Genomic DNA, 11,961 nt, shown 5'->3' with positions numbered 1-11,961 from the left:
ACGCTAGGGAATCAGATGCTAAGGGAATCCTTAAACCCCTCTTAGTAGGAATGTGGATTCCCTTTAAAACAGGTGGGAATCCAGATTCCCAAACTTAAAAGAAATTGTATTTTTTATAAATTGACAATTTTAACCCTTTTTCCTTATCATTTAAGCAATTAAGATAAATTATAAAACAAATTATCAATATCTTCTCTCTTGTCTTTATCTTTTCCCGCCAAAACAACATAAACAGGATAAATAACTCTGTTAATAGTTATTTTTGTATTATTCTTGTCATTTTGAAATGTTAAATCACAGTTTTAATGAATGTGTTGCTAATTGATAGTTTATATAATGTTTTTTATCTATCTATTTAGAGTAAGATATTTTTTTAAAGGACTAATTAATAGTTTATATATATTTTTTCATTATTTATTTAAAGGAAGATTTTTTTTTAATGGGCTTGGTACTTCACATTCAAATCTAAGGACAAAATGGGAAAAACAAATAATTCATTTAAGATTCCTGAGAATACACCAAACATTATCATCTCACATTCTTGGGAATCTCCTAATGAAACCAAACATAGGAATAGCTACATTCCTGGGAATCTAGATGCCAGGAGTAATGTGGATTCCCCGTACCAAACGCCACATAAGGGTTTAGAAGAAAGTCACTTAAATAGTAGTATAGATAATTGGTAAAATATAAAGTGGTGTAAGAAAAAAGTATTGAGAATTTGTAAATTAAAAAAAAAAAAAAAAAGGTGGGAAGGGGGGGGGGGAGTTTTTAGTCAAAAGATGAAACAAACGCCATGTTCCACGTGTCTTGTCCCATGTCATGTTTTACCAACCATATCATAACACAAATCTCTTTAATTTTTGAAAAATTCTGATGCCACACTAAAAGGCACAATTTTGGTCACAACTTGCTCACGTGGCAAGTTGTGGTTGGTGGAAGGGTGATGGTGGGTCTATATGGGGACACCCCTCCACCAATCACAACTTACCATATGGGCAAATTGTGGTCAAAGTTGTGTCTTTTGGTGTAGCACAAAAATTACTCTTAATTTTTACCTATTCTTTATACCATTATTCACAAAGTTGTTTGTTTCTTCTTTCTTCTATTGTTGCCTTTATGTCCTTGTCAAAACTCACTTTTGAGAGGTCTTGTCTCCGAGCCCATATAGGAGTTTGTTGCAATTTGCCTGTATCTATACTATATATAGCCAGTAGATAAAAAAAAAAATGTATGTTTTTTATTATATATATAACTTTTATTTTGAGAATTTAATTTATAAATGAATAAATAAATTTAAAAATCAGTAAGAAGGTGACCCTATCGCGCTTGCGATGTTGTTTTTTTTTTTAGTGGTAGTAGCAAAAAAAAAAATCTATGTTTTATATTATATATATAATTTTTATTTTGAGAATCTAATTTATAAGTGAATAAATAAATTTGAAAATTAATAAGAAAGTAACCCTATTTTTTAGGTAATGTTTTAGTGGAAGTTAGGATTGTATTTTTACCGAATTGTCCTTTAGTTTTATCTCTACTTAAATATAGGGATGTAATAGTATTTTAGAACAAAAAAAGTCCGGTCCAAACAGGAGAAGCCCCTTAAATAGTATTATAGAAGATGATTCCCTTCTTTCAACTGGACTTTTATATAGTTCAAAAATTCCCTCATTAATGAAGGGTAAATTCTCTTTGAAATAAGGTCATAAATGTCAAATAACAAATTTTATTTTGAATTCAAAAAAAGAAAACTCCTAAAATTTAGGATTTTATTTTCCCTTCACGCTCATCTTCTTGTTCCCTAAAATTTAGCATTTTTTATTCATTTTTCGTTTGAATAAAAGTAAAACACTTCCAATTTAAAAAATAAAAAATAAAAAACTAAGAGAACCCCAAAACTTTAGCCTTCTTTGATTTTTATCTATTCTTGTTACAATAATGTTGCCAGTGCTATCGTGTCCGCGTCAATGTCTAATGTTTAAACTTTATTATTATTATTACTTATTTTCTGATTTTACAGAATCTCTAATGTTTGAATATTTAGCAAAAGTTTCTCAAAAAAAAAAAAAAAAAAAAACAAAATGCCCGTTTAAATAAAAATATATTTTATCATCTAAAAAAATATATATATTTTTAACAAACTGTGGCTCTTTTTGGACGTTATACAATATACACTTATACGTCCCCCTCTTTTATTATTGATTTATTTCGACCTTCAGCTCTTAAGCGTTCGCACTGACTTATATAAAATAGTATAAAGCCCAAAATATAACTAATATAGTTTAAAAATTATTTACACAAGATTATGAATCAGTTCTGAAAAATTAGATTTTGCTAAAGTATTTATCATTTTCACAAGATATAACAAGACTATCATTTTCAAATAAACTAATGTAAATACTCTAAACACGTGGAATGTGGATCCCTTTTTTATAACACTTTCATCGTTTTTTCCATCTCTCTCTACAGATAGCCACATTGTGTAATTAGTTTTACCACTTTTTTGTTGTTTCGTTTTGATTTTTTTTTTTTGGCTAAAATATAAAACGCATCATCTAAATTTCAACAAAATTCATTTCAGACATATGTACGCATCATCTAATTAGTTACGCATCTTAGGCCATGGTTAAAAACGTGGCCTAAAAAAACGCGGCTATAGACCAAATGGTCCTATAGCCACGTTTTTTCGAGCTATAGCCACATTTTAAAAACGCGGCTATAGAACCTTTTTTTTGTAGTACATTTAATTTTGCTTTCATTTATTTCAGCCTTTTAAATTTTAAGTTTATTAAATTAAGGCCTCTTCGTCAACTTTTGTTAATTTTTTTTTTCTTTAAAATCTAGAAAATATTTTTCTATCATTAACATTTATTTAATTTTTTTAATTAAAAAATTTGAAGAAAATAAAATAAAATTTGGATAATTAATCACAACATTTAACATAAGTTGATGAAGATGTTTTAATTGAATAAAGTCAAAACTTATAAGACTAAAATTAATGAAGATAACATTATAGGACTGAAATAAACTCTACTGAAACTTAGACGATGAATTTTGTATTTTAGCCCTCTTGTTTCTTTTTCTTTTTGTGATAGTTGCATTTTTCAAGAAGTTTCTCAGAGCCTTGCAAAAGAAATCAAAGTACATAAAAAATTAAAAGAAGAAAAGTTAATATGGGGGATGTGCAAATTTCGTAATTTTCTAAAAATAATTAGAAAAAAAAAAAACTCTTACAAGTAAAAATCTACAATGTCAAAAAAAAAAAAAAAAACTTATGTTTGGTTTAGAGAAATGGTTCCGGCATAGAGGTCGATAGGAAGAATTAGAAAGATTAAGAGGGGAGCGCTCATCACTATAGCGGGTTTTTATATTACAACTACAAATATAAAGGCATGAACTTTAATTAAATCATCAACCTATTTGACACTGTAATGTAAGGAGGGAAATCCAAACTTCAAATGGGAATATATCAAGAAAATTGTAAAAAATGAGAAAAAAATAATAAGAAAGTGAGATTGTTGTTGAGTTGGCAATAATCAAAGGAAATTATATGAAAAAGAGATAAAAACATAGGCATGGCAGAAATCCAAACTCGGACCAAGAAATGTCGGTGACCTTTAAATCCCCTGTTATATGCAAGAAAAAAATCCTTTTTTATTATTATTTATTTTTAATTTTAATCTAACATAGAAAAATAAGTTATTCATTTTTTAAAATTAGGAATTAAGTATTCATATCCAAATAAAATAAAGTTTTTCCAAAACTCAATTTCCCCATAATTGATATCAACCACAATTTGTCAAAGAGCAACTATTAATTGACCAAGAATGTTAAAATGATCAAAACCATCCAACCTAAATATAATTAGGATCATTTAAAAAAATATTATGAAAAGAAAAAAAAAGTGAGAGAAATAAGTACCAAATTATTATAGCCACTAAATTTCTTTTTTTCTTCTCTTTCACCTTCACCTCTCTCTCACTCACTCACTCTTGCTATTGATCCAGAGTCTAGATTCATAAAGAATGAAAAATTATCAAAATCATTTAGAATCAGTGAAGCTATAGAGAGAGAAAAAGAAGAGAGAGAAAAAGAAAAAAAGAAGAAGAAGAAAAGGAAGTCATATAAAAAATAGATTCACATGATACACCCATTTTCTTTCTATTAAGAATTATTAATATTATTATAGGTCTAAGTTGATTCAACAATTGGATCATTGGAGTTAATTCATTAAAACTTTAGAAATTAACATTGACATTTCCTAGTGTTTTCAATGTATCCATCTAAGTTTAAATCCTACACATTTAATTACAGAATTATATTAAAAAAAATTAAAACGGAACAATTAATAAGATTTAGAGCATTAAAAGTAGGAAAAAAAAAAAGATGCAAAACACATTCTCTAAGTTTGACCATAATTAATTTCAGACTTATAATTTTATGCTTGTTAAGTTTCAAAATTGTTCATTCAAGGACTTCTGTTACCTTCCTTTATCGTCCTCCTTTAAAAATATCCAAAACAAAGCTATTTTGGTATTTTTAGAATATTAGAAAAAAGGTTTTTTTTTTTTGAACAAAATTCCAGAAAAACAAATCACATGGATTGTTGAGAAGCAAGTGAATCTGACAAATTTTTATTGGGAGACGTCGGGAAACAAAGAGCAAATTAAAGACTCAAAAGGTGTAGGTATTGGATGGAGAAGGCAAATCGAGTAAAAGAGCCAACAAAAAAAAGGTGAATGATGGAAGAAAAAAAGAAGTAGAAGAAGAGGTCGTTCACCACCCTCAGGCCGCGGGCCACCGATGAGGTTTTATATATATATTTATATTCTCAGAGTTAGATTTGAAGTCGGTATTGCCAACCTCCGCATAAGTGACACACAAATACGTAATTGCCATATTCTTACAAATAAAGATAAAGTTTCTACCCGTTATATATATATATATATATATATATATATATATATATATATATATAAATTGCATGTTTTTTTATATTCTTACAGTAATATTTAAGTAATATTTATATTAAATTTTATTCAAATTAAATGTTAATTATTATTTGATCCATAAATATATTTTAATATTGTTAAATATTGGCATTGATACATCATGTTGAATATGTTAGTATAGATGCAAAAGCGAAAATATAAAGTGTAGAACACAATAACACACAAAAGTTATGCGGTTCAACCTAACGGCCTACATCCACGAAAGAAATCTTAAAGGACTACATTAATAATATATTAGAGTGTAGTACAAATCATGTGTTACAATGAACCATAACATGTTTATATATAGTAGACTAAACCCTAGACTAATAAACTTCTAGTATAAGTAAGAGACTTGACTTGGATACAAAGTAAAATTAGGTTTGAACTTATGCTAATGTGCTAATATATCTCTAATAAATATATAATTTAAGACAACAAAATCTTTAAAAATTCAATATAAAGAATATAATAAAAATATGCAATCTAATAATAAATTTATTTTACATCTAATAAAAAGATATAAGATAGGATTAAAAGGTAAACTGCCCTCCAAATAATTATGTTAACATTGTTCATAATTGTGTGTATGATAAACACAAAAGCGCTAGCAATTGCCAGCTAGCTGCCATAACTTACAATCCTTAGTGGATGTAGGAAGCTTGTTGTCATGGTCCTTTGTTATTCTCCTCTCATGGCTTCAACTTCAACATATGCTGTTTTCTTTCTGCTCTCTATATCCTTTACATGTGGGGGAGCTCAAACTCAACAAAAGCAATGCAGTCATCCTATAAGACTGGGCTCTTCACTTCATCCCACAATTATCCCCTCGTCATGGCCTTCCCCTTCTAGTCAATTTGCATTTGGATTCTATTCGCAAGGCAATGATTTTATGGTTGGAATCTGGTCGGTGGGTATAGACAATAATATCACAGTTGTGTGGACAGCAAACCGTGATGATCCTCCGGTCACCTCAAAGGCGACATTGAAATTAACAAAGAGTGGTAAGCTTCTTTTGAAAACTGATGAGCAAGTAAAGGAGAAGCCTATCAGTACAACGTCAGAGACTGCTTTTTTTGCCTGCATGTTAGATTCTGGCAATTTTGCTCTCTACAACAAAAATAATTCCATCATTTGGGACACTTTCAGATGTCCAACTGATACTATTTTGAAGGGGCAGATGCTGCCCCCCGGTGGTCAATTGTTCTCCAGTGTATCGGATACCAACCACTCACCTGGAAGGTATCGTCTGAGGATGCGGTATCAGTGGCGACGCCACTCAGTAGCCAGGGTGTTCCTAGGAACACCCTGGCTTGAATTTTTTTTTTTTTATATAATAATTTAATTTTTTTATTTGTTTACCCTTAAAAAAAAAAAAAGGAACACCCTCAAGCAATATTAGGAATACCCTCAAAATTTTTATATTAAACAAATTTTGAACTAAAAAGCATGCAGAGGTAGGGGTGTGTGCGCACATAAAGTGTGTGTTTACGCACAGTGGAGTGTGTGCTAGACTCCTAATAGTTAGTAAAAAAAATGAATGAAATAACTAAACACCAATAATTAATAATTTAATTAACTAATACATTATAAAAGACAAACAAATTAAATTACGTTAAGCTAAACAAAAATTAATAATTTTATAATTTAATAATTTAATAATTAATGAAACAACAATACAACAAATTATAGTTTATAAAAGACAAACAAATTTATGAAACAACTAAACAACAATAATTAATAATTTGATTAATATTTCAAATGAACTTATAGTTTATTGTACCAGTACCTTTGTTCATTAATTTTTTTTCTTTTTTTTTTTCCTTTTTTTCTTCTTTTGAGGTTTTTCGGTGTGCAGAATGCAAATTTGTTTTGGTTTTAAGAATTTTTTTTTAAGTACAAACTTCATGCTTGCCAAATTTTGAATTGCGGCCAATATTTACCGAAATGTCCCGAAACACCCGAAATAGACCGAAATGACCCAAAATTTTTTCAAAGTGGAATAGGAACACCCTAAACAAAATTCCTGGAGTCGCCACTGTGCGGTATGATGGAAACCTTGTTCTAGAACTCGCAAACAGTGTAGATGATGCAAGTGAAGCTTACTGGGAATCTGGCACTGGTGGATATGGCAAGGAATATGACTCTAAGTTTAGCCTTGATCTCAATGATGCAGGGATTCTACAAATCATCAATAGCACTAGTATGGAAAGTGTTCAAAATTTTAGTTCATTAGAAAGCAATAACAGCAACACCATTTATCGTGCAACTCTCGATGTTGTTGGAGTATTCAGGTTGTATTCACAAGCCCTTGACGAGACAGCTAGCAAACTAAACCAATCAGTAATATGGAGTGGCCAGCATTCGAGGACAGGGATCTTTGCAAAGTGAATGGTTTCTGTGGCTTCAACAGCTTTTGCACACTCAATGACGACAAACCGTACTGTGCTTGTCTTCCTGGAACCGATTTTGTTGACGCAAATCATGAATCTCTCGGCTGTGTGAGAAACTTTGCAAAAGTAGGCAGGTGCAGAGGCGGCAAAGATAACATCACCACCACACAGAATATGATGTGGAACGATATTCCATTCACAAAAGAACCCATTTCAACGAAGGAAGAATGTCTCCAATCTTGCTTGGAAGACTGCAATTGTGAGGCAGCACTGTTCACTAATCCGTGTTGCCAGAGACACAAGCTTCCAATGAGATATGTTAGAAGGGATACAAGCACGGGTACCTTGGCTTTCTTCAAGGTGGGCAAAAGAAGCTGGAATGAAACCATCCCAGTGAAGCCTCCTGTCATCGAGTTCAAAAGCAAAAAGGTTATAGTGCAAATTCTTGTTTTAATCTTAGCTTTTATTGCGTTCTCCTTTCTTGGCCTCGGAATTTCTGGAGTTTACATGTTCAAAATTCGAGTTCTAAGGTATAAAAGACTGAAAGAGAGTGAAATACTGGGCCTGACAAAGGGGCTTACATTAAATTTGTTTTCATATGATGAGCTCAGAAGAACAACAAATGGCTTCAAAGAAGAGTTGGGTACAGGTTCTTTCGGAACAGTATACAAAGGGGCTTTATACAAAGCTAAAAAACTTGTTGCAGTGAAGAGATTAGAGAAATTGGTGGAAGAAGGTGAAAGGGAGTTTCGTGCAGAGATGCAAGCAATAGGAAGAACCCACCACAAAAATTTGGTTCAATTGCTAGGTTATTGTGCTGAGGGCTCAAAGAGGCTTCTTGTCTATGAATATATGAGCAATGGCTCCCTTGTCGATGTTCTTTTTAAGGGTGTAAGGCATCCAAACTGGGATGAAAGAGTAAGAATAGCATTAGATGTTGCAAGAGGGATTCTCTATCTACATGAGGAGTGTAAGGCCCCTATTATTCATTGTGATATAAAACCCTCAAACATTTTGATGGATGATTTTTGGACGGCTAAAATTTCTGACTTTGGCTTGGCAAAATTGTTAATGCCAGATCAAACAAGGACCTTCACGATGGTCAGAGGAACTAGAGGGTATTTGGCACCTGAGTGGCAAAAGAACACACCTATATCAGTGAAGACAAATGTTTATAGTTATGGAATAGTACTTTTGGAGATTGTATATTGCAGAAGGAACATGGATGTTAATGCCTCAATACTTGAAGAAATTGTTCTTTCTACTTGGGTATATAAGTGCTTTGTTGCTAGAGAATTAGATAAGATTGTGGGTGGTGAAGAAGTATATAAGAGAACCTTGGAGAATATGGTCAAGGTGGGACTATGGTGCATTCAAGATGAACCATTTCTTCGTCCTTCCAAGAAGAGTGTTGTATTGATGTTGGAAGGGATAACCGACATATCTAGTCCTCCATGCCCAACTAATATCCCCATGTAAACTTTCTTTATGTGAGGAAAATTCTATATCTATTTTAATGAAGTTTTCTTATTGTTTTATGTATATATTTCTTCACTTTCCCATTCATGTGAGGGACTCGCATGACAACATATGTAATTTATTTGATAACTCTATAAGTACTATCTTCTCCCATATGCATTCTCCGATTTTCTTTAATATTTATCTAGATATAAGACACGTGGCATACAAAAAATACAACAGTATTAAAAAACACATACAAAACATAAAATACCAATTATCTAGTAAAAATTAAAGGGACACGAAGGATTTTTTTTAATTCAAATGTAAGGGATCCTATTCCTAGAGAGATTAATTAGTAAAGACAACAACATTAGGGTATTTAGTACTAGTCATATAAATATTACTAAATACCCTAATGTTGTTGCAGTTTGTTTTTGTGAGGTCTAATATTACAGTTGTTGCAGTTTGTTAAAATTAGATTCAAATTATTTAATTTGTTATTACAGTTTTGATATGCGATTGTAAATTAATTAGTGTGCTCTGCTTCTCTATTTAAAGGACATGTAAAATTTATTTAGTAATACAAGACCAGTTCTCATAAGTTTAGTTTAGACTTTCTTAAATTTTAGCATTCTCTTTGTTTTAGTTTTTGCTTTTTTTTTTTAAAGGAGATGAAGGCCCCATTTAGAGAAAATTAAATCTTAATAAATGGAAGTTTATATAGCTAATTTTTCTTGTTTGATCAAGTTTTCTTAATCATGTTATACAAATTATTTTCTTTCATTTCAATAGGTGAAGTGTTTAGTTTTAGACATAAATTTCACTTTTTTTCTAAATATTATTTTAAATATTAAATTTATAATATGGTATAATCTCCTATAGTAATATGAAGAAAATGGAACTTTAAGGGCCTGTTTGGATTGAAGGGAGAGAAAGGAGGAGTGGAGGAGAGTAGAATAAATTTGGCTAAAAATATGCTAATTTTGGGCCAATTATACTCTACTACTCTACTCTACTCTCCCTCTCTTCCTCCCTCTTAATCCTAACGGACCATAAAATATTCCACAATAATGTGGAAAAACATCATAAATACTATATACAACAAAATGAATAGTATATATGGGTCTTCAAAAAAATATAAAAATTATTTCCAAATGAACTTATAAAATATCCACGTATTGGCGCTGGATATTACCTAGTAAAATCTAACAGTGCTGGATATTATCTAGTAAAATCTAACAGCAGCCTCAATAATTTAATTGCCAAAATATATTTAAAGTATTGACAAAAACAAAAATCTAAAACCTGAGTTGCGTAAAATACTAAACAACATAATAGCTAGTTTTTTTTTTTTTTTTTGAGAAACACACACACATAATAGCTAGTTAAGATTGATCTTATTCCAAAAGAAAAATTATAAGCGTTTCTTACGTGCACAACCTCAATGAAAGTCCCAAAATTTGTTATTCCTCATAATCTGATAAGGAGGCAAAAGGGGGTGAACTTGAAAACTCAGTAAGTAACCAACTTTCTAATTAGCCAAATCAAGCATAATACAAAAAAGGTAAACATTTCTTAATTTCTATTAATCAAGGTTCCTTTTCACCAAGAAAAAGAAGAAAAAAGATAAAGAAAAAAAGAAAAGGCCAAACAAGAGTGATGAGAGCTTGGGTTGATGCTGTTCCTACGATATGTAGATGGAAGGAGAGCTGATTCGGTTCCAATACATATGGCTAAATTAAAACAGTGTGAAGCTACTCTTCTAACCTTCTTTTTCTTCTGGCATATTAGGGTTTTCAAGCATGAAAATATGTTGGAATTGAGGTAGAGAAAACCGAATAGAAATGAGAAGGATCAAGGATGTCAACTTTTAAATTGATTTAGATGATGGTTCTCTAAACATGTACTGGGGCAGGGGGTTACTACTTACTAGGACAGTCAGTGGAAATTGGGCAATTGGATCGTCGTTAACTCGCGCATTCAATTGTTGAGATGCACTGCATACATTGTTTAGTATCAAATAGATTGCTTGTCACATGGTAACTGACAACAAATACCTGTTATTTTTATTAAACATGGAAGATGTGTTTAGATGTATCACATAAACAGCCTCATAACCAGCTAATTTTTCAAGGCAACAACATTAAACATTTTTTATCAATGCTACTGTACTGGTAAAATAATGCTTGGCAATTTCAAAAACTGATCTTTGGTTCAGACTTGCTGGGGTTAATGATGAAAAAACGCTGCTGAAAAAAACACAGCTAAAGCCCGCGTTTTTTGTAGTGAGAACAAGAAGTGCGAGACTTTAATATTGTATGGATTGTCAACATCAAGGGACGCGGCTGATGCTAATATATCTCACTTGAATTACTATTGGCATGTTATAGAGATTAGTTTTAGGTTCCTTCGTAGTTCAGGTATTCTTTGTTATAACTGCCTTCCTTATTTTCTTTCACTTAATTGCAAAAAATGCATCTAAAGCAAGTTATGTTCAGTTGTCCTTTTGACTCTTTAACACCTATTGTGAAACTGGTTTTTAAAGATGAATTCATTTCTCACGGACTATTTTAAGAATGGCAAAATTATAATATTGGTCTCTTAAATTTACTTTAGGTGTGCAACTAATCCTTCAAGTTTCGAGTGAGCACAATTATTCTCTCAAGTTTTAAAAATGAGTTATAGTAGTCCTTTTACTAATTGCTTACTGGTGTTACTTAGTTGACTAACGGGACAATATATGATTTGACATTTTTTTAATAATGTGGCATTTTTTTAATTAAAAAATTACAAATTAGTTTCCATGTCAGATCAAATCTAAAGCAAATTGACAGATTTTAATCAAATCTAAAATCACAATCCAGTTCCAAAAAAAATCACATACGTTTGTGATTTTGGATTCACAAACGCACAACAAAACTGTGTCCTTGGCGTATACAATGGTCCTTGCAAGGAACTGTCCGAAGTTTCCAAATCCAACTATTGCAACTTTTAGCTTTGAGCTATCATCAATAGGTTTGGAGATCTGACCTTTGTACTCATAGGGTTGAGTGACATCCTAAGACCTGAAAGTTTGAATCAAAACATGTGAATAAATAATTATAAATATGGTTTAT

The 11,961-nt window shown here is 31.1% G+C and overlaps 1 pseudogene; it reads left to right on the top strand.

The window, feature by feature from the left end:
- The first annotated feature begins 5,685 nt into the window (after positions 1-5,685).
- Positions 5,686-8,863, top strand: LOC142623472 (G-type lectin S-receptor-like serine/threonine-protein kinase LECRK2; annotated as a pseudogene).
- The last annotated feature ends 3,098 nt before the right edge of the window (positions 8,864-11,961 follow it).

Source organism: Castanea sativa, chromosome 2 (assembly GCF_040712315.1).
Source record: "Castanea sativa cultivar Marrone di Chiusa Pesio chromosome 2, ASM4071231v1".
Taxonomy (NCBI): Eukaryota; Viridiplantae; Streptophyta; class Magnoliopsida; order Fagales; family Fagaceae; genus Castanea; species Castanea sativa.
Note: the sequence above shows the minus strand (reverse complement) of the source record. Positions and strands in the feature narration are given on the sequence as shown.